The sequence below is a fragment of the Pinus tabuliformis genome, chromosome 2_2 (genome assembly GCF_031772625.1).
Source record: "Pinus tabuliformis cultivar Carrire ecotype Pingquan chromosome 2_2, CPIR1, whole genome shotgun sequence".
Taxonomy (NCBI): domain Eukaryota; kingdom Viridiplantae; phylum Streptophyta; class Pinopsida; order Pinales; family Pinaceae; genus Pinus; species Pinus tabuliformis.
In genome coordinates, this window is record NC_142300.1 from 842,280,923 (window position 1) to 842,287,356 (window position 6,434).

A 6,434-nucleotide genomic window follows, 5' to 3' on the forward strand; every position below is an offset into this window, starting at 1 on the left:
TAGGCCATTTGTGAGAGGAAATCGTGGATCTGAGATAATCCACGCTTATGTAATTTACTATATAAAGAGAGTCTGTATTGTGAGATATATAGAGCATATACAGAGAGTGAGAATACAATGTAGTTGAAGGAGAATTTGTGCCTAAGGATGAAATGCCTTAGTCTGTAATTTGAATTATGTACATTTTCGTGTATATGTATATGTTTGACCTATAGTTCAGATGTATGTGTTGGAAGAGTTAAATTTCGTGTGACAGGTTATTGATTGACCATCAATCACTATAAGGATCAATGGCGATCCAACGATAAAACGAGTTAACTATTGTATGAGTGTAGGGAGTGTGTAGACAGAGTATGGCAGAGCAGAGCTGTGTTATAACACAAATTCGATCATAAGCGAACAAGCGCAGAGGGAGCCATCAGACCATTTAGATCAACAAATATTAATGTCAGAAGAAGAATGACGGAGGAATAGATCCGGATCATCAGATCGGCGGTGATCAGCAACTGCGGTGGTAGGAGTGTACTGATTTCTTGATCGTGGCTGAAGCCCTGCACTCAATCCTAGCTGTCGATCTCATATTCAAACTCTTAGATCACAGTCGATTGTGGGGGTTAAAACCATTTTAATCCGTGTGCTAGTTGAAGTCCCGCAAACCATAGATTTGATGAACTCTTATATCCAACGGATATCGGGTCATAAAGTGATCGAACCTTAAATTCAAAATCGGACCTGAAGATCTATAGATGAAGGATTTATATTCCTTATCGGCTCTGTAAGGGCGGGTAAACGTCGCGCAAGATCCCCATTCGATATCGTTGCTAATTGTTGGATCAAGCACATGCTTTGATCAAACGGTGGAGGATCGTCGATTAGTTTGTTGATCGGGTGAACCATCAATCATCGGATTGAAGGGTAAGACTATGAAGGAGAATTAATCCGATAAGGCTTGGGCCTGAGTGGACCCGAGAAGTTTATGGACACAGGTTTATTTTATTTGGGTCCGATCTTGTGCATTTGAAGTGGGACCAAAGTTCATTGTCAGGTTATGTGTTGTTTCGCTGTTTGGTGATTGGTTAGGTTTTTGTTAAAACCCACCAATGTAAAAGCTTCCGATATGTATAGATGGGCCATAACCCACAGGTTCACGTAAAGATTTATGAAATGAAAGAGAAATTGCCTTTAAGTAATTTTCCTTTTCATCAAAATAGATAAAGCAATCAAATGGGAACGTGTGATAATTATAAAGACAAACCTGTTGAGAATAATACATGGCAAAAATATTCTTTTTTAAGTCTCTTTTACAATAACATGTTCTAACTATATGTACAAATTAATATATTTCTTAATGTTATAATGTAATAAATTCAAATACTATATATTAAATATTTTTTTTAAATTTAAATATATATTTAATACACATGTTTTACTTTGAAAATTATGTGAATAATTTTCAAAATAAATCAGGCATCCATTTATAAAAGTAACCATTCTTCCACCTATATATCCAAATTAATATATTCCTTAATATCATAATATAATAAATTCAAATACTATAATTAAATATTTTTATTAATTTAAATACATTTTTAATAAACATGTTTTACTTTGAAAATTAGGAATGTGAATGATTTTCAAAATAAATAGTGCATCTACGTTTAAAAGTAACGATTCTTCCACCCAAACTGCAAAATGAAAGAGATTGAAATCTCATCTATTTATATTTTTAAATGTACTTTGTGGAACACCTCTCTTGCCCAATTGACATGAAGTAATTGGAATGTGTAGCATGTCAAATTCATATTTTATTTTATTTTATTTTGAAAGATAAATATTAAAATGTTTATGCCTAAAAATTTATATAATTTTATAAATATATATTGTGAGGTTACAGTTATATACGATGTAAGTGAGATTGGTTCTTTTCTTGGCATATTTATATTGTATATGGAATTACATAATACTAATACTTAAAATTGAATTATGTTATTTGTGTATAAATTATACTTGTATATTTACCCGTTATTAATATGTAATTATATATAAAAACTTGAAATATTATTTTAACAAAAGTATTATAATGTTAAAATACACTTAATTTTCGGTATGCCTTATTTAGAGTGAAATAAAAGTTGATAACTTTTAGACTCTAGAATCACTCCAGTAAAGATACTTTAAATTCGATTTAATGTAAATAAAGCAAGTGTTTTTGAGTAATTCAAGTGTTGGTTTTATTTGAAAGTATTGTGCAATATCATACTTATTTGTGCACAATACATATATGTACTAATTAGTGATAGAATTATGAAACAAATTTTGATCAATCTTTTCAAACAAGTGAAAATATATGATGCACTATTTGCAAAAGTAGAAAGTTGCCAATAACATTTATTATATTTAATTATAATTTTAACTAGAACACCATATCTAAAAGCAAGGAATTGTTTCTCTTTACAACACCATATCTAAAAGCAAGGAATTGTTTCTCTTTACAACAGATCTTGTTTCCATAATATTTGTTTATCTTTACAATACAACTTGTTTCCATAATATCTACACAAGATTGACACGTAATTTTTTAATTGTCATTAAACAAAGATATCGATTCCTTTTAGTACTAAAATCTATTTTTTCATAATTTGTCACTAAAATGTATTATAACAATGAAATTTAAAGAACTCACACCAAGTTAAGAGGCATGTTTTAGCTATAAATAGAAATGCAATGGATCTGTAAATTTTTTATACAATTTGCAATAAAAAAAAACAATTCTCATAAAATTCAAAAGCGATTTTCAAAAACAAAATATTAAAGAAATTTTTAAATATTTCTTTGCATTTTAAGATTATAGCTAACACACCCATCAATATTGATTTTGGTGCATGATCTCATATGAATATCAAGTAAGATACATAATACGGTAAACCAACCTAAGGGCTTTAACTTTAGACCTTTTACATGAAGCTCAAAGAACTTAACTATTTGAGCTAGCCCATTAGACCAACATCTATTCTTTTATGTGCATATAACTTTTCTTATTCACCTCAAATGCCTACACAACTTTACACCCAACTTCCAATTCATTGACATTACTAGTCAATAAAACCCATAGGGCTTCACTTGTAAGCAAATATCCTATCACATTCATTCATAAAAATAGGGTTCTAAAATTAAGAAAATTCAAGTAAGTATATTGTTTCATATTAAAGTGGAGGGAGTATTTTTTTTATTAAAGTATTTTTATAAGGATTGAGGGGAGGGAGTTGTATGAGGCAGAAAAAGTTTATAGGTATTGTAGAAGTGTTATAGATATTGGGTGATGGCTTGTTGGGAAAGAAATAAATATGCAATTGAAAATGATGAAACTCTCTTTTGAAAGTAGAAATTGATATTGAATTCATATCTTAACCCCTTGTTGAGATCAGCTAAATCCTTTGTATGGAAATGAGATTGAGAACCAAAGCCCTGACATTTCATACTTCAATATGTATCAGTTGTTCAATGTTGCTTTTTTTATGTGTATTTATGCATGAGTCGACTCTATATCTAATTTTGTATGGTTTACTTTATTGCAAGTTGTATCTATGCATTCATAAAATCCCATATCTATCCCAAATTTAAGGGTAGAGATGTTTTCTCATTCAAGGAGCTCTCCTCTACACCCTAATTGTTTCACTATTTGGGGCTTCTATTGAGTGGGTGGTTTTGGTAGTGATCAGAAATGGGGGTTTAAAATCTTGTTACACTTACAAGAACCTCCCACTCAAAAGCTTAACAAAATATGATCTAGCTTAGGTTGACAAATGCAGAATTAAGTACTTGAAATAGGTGTATGTATTTGTTTTAACTAGTTAAGTGCTTATTTGTTTATGCTAATATTAAACAAAAATAACAAAGAATGCAACAAATAGACAACCACACATAATAACAATATAATCTAGGAGTTCACCCTAATATCATGGGCTACATCTCCTTGACCTCTTATCAACTTGACTTGGCTCTTTGGGATTATGGTAAAGCTTCTTTTAGAAGTTCCACACTCATCTCCAAAGGTTTCTGAACTAAACCAATGGGCTTAGAATACCATCTATATCCCTGGTTGTCCTCACTTTGAAAATATATCTAAGCTTCCTTGGACTTGATTCCTTCAATCTGTGCTCTGAGCTGACTTGAGCTTCTTGATGGCACTAACTCCCTCAAAATTCTTCACAGTGTTCCTGGAACTTCTTCTTCTGTCTTCAGCACATATCAGACACCAACAAAAAGTTGATCATTTGATCATTTGCTGCCTAAAACTTCCCTATAGCATCTTGGCCCTTAGAAGTCTTTAGATGCTTTTGAAAATCCCTACAATGGATTCAGAAGGATTATTACAGTTAGAATTGATTGTTGGTTCACTGAGAATGAGCTCCGGTAGCTCCTGCAACTGCCTCCAACCTCTGGTGGCTCTGAACTCCAGAATCAATATTCTTGGATGGACTTATCCATGAAGATGACCTCTTCAGCTTCTATGGACTATTCCATCAGCTTCAGAAGGCTCTATTTATTCTAGCGAGCCTCTTGTCTCACTCTCGGGCTCTGCCTCTGTCTCTCGGGCTCTCTCTGGACTCCCTCTGGACTCTTTGTCTCTCTAGAACTAATCTGTGAGTTCTTTTATGTGGTATCTCCACCAATATTAGCAACTGCACCTGACTTCAACTAAACTTAGCATATATGCTAAACTTTAGCCACTCCGTCAGGCTAACCGTCAGAGATAACTGTTAGCATTACCATAACTGTTGGGCGCACATATGTGCGATATAACCCCGACGGTTAGGGACAATCCTCCATAGAGCTTTTATGATTGGGTTAATCCTGAATCGTCGATCTATCTTGTCCATCCAACGACTGTCACATCGTCTGTTGGCCAACTTGCCCAGATGATATCCACTGTTGATGTGACCCCGCTTAATCCAATAGACATCGCTCAATGACACATAGATTTCATGCATGAATGATATCTCACCGAGGGCGCGCGAGAAAAGCAGTTTTTCTCTGCTACATGTCGAACGTGTGAGTGGAAAAAACGTGCTTTGGGTTGAAAACTGCTTCTAGCCTTTCACCCGCATGATCAACCATTTATCGCTTGGTTGAATACTACCCACGTGCTTAATTCACATTTTAAAGAAAAGGCGCTTTATCAAGGTTTTAGCACTTAACAAAGGTTTTAGCGCTTAAGGCCAATATTAACCTTTTAACCTCTTAACCTTTGTTCTTAACCTTTTTCTTTATTGCGGTTAAGGTTCTGGATCAATTTTTGATCACTCCTCCCCATTGAGAATCTTTTGGACCCCAAAAGACTGATATACTGATCTGCACAGTAGATGAGAGTAACAACACCCTCTTCTTTTAGCCTCCATGCACTTGCCTTACATGGCTAGTGCCTCTGAACCAAAAACTTGAAGGTAGTCAACACTTTCCTTCCTGGATGTGCTTGTCCTCCTGTTAAAAACTGTCTTCCTTGAATTCATTCAGAACTTCTGCTGAGAAGGTTACAGAAGGTAGTTGAACATCTCTTCCTTGATCATTGATCCAAGGTGGCTCAAACAAATGTGAGATTACATCTTCTTACATAAATTTACATTTGTACCAATTACAGTATGTTTTACTGACATATTGTCAAAAACAACATAAACTCTTGCTTCATCAAAAGAAACATATTTCACATCATGTGAATCATCATCATGTCTTCACATCTTGTGTACAAATGATTGACTAGATAACAAGCCAACAAAAACATGCCTTTTCAAACAATTGACCCTTCAAGTCAAGCATGTACAAAAAGAACTTAAGGATTCTTTTTCAAAGATGAAACACTTCATCATTATCTCCCTTTTACAATCTTGGAGACAAAATCAACTTTTTCCAAGTCAATATTACATGCATGTTTTAACAAAGCAATCAACCACCAAGTCAATTACACATACATGTTCAAATACAAGGAAATCATCAACATCCTTGTGTTCATACATATCATTCTCATGCATGTATTCCATCCTTCAACTTTCTCTTAAGCACATTGTACTTGCAAAGCTGAAATGAATATAATTTTTGTTGCAATAAAGTGAGTCTACATACTCAACTTTTCCATTCACCTTATTGGTAAAACCCTGCAACTTGCATTCCATTAGTAAAGAAATGCATCAAATCAAAAGACATGCAACCTTTAACTAGATAATAATTCTAACAATTTCTTACCCACACATATCAAAGGGGCTTCCTTTGACTGCACATTGACATCAACATGTGAACCATCTTGCAGCACATCAATTATGGAAACTTCCTTTCCATTCTTTCCATTCTCTCTTTCCACCTTCTTCAGATTTCATGGAAGCATTGTTGGATTTAGAGTCCAACACTTTTAAGCAATATGTCCTTGCTTATGGCAGTAAGTG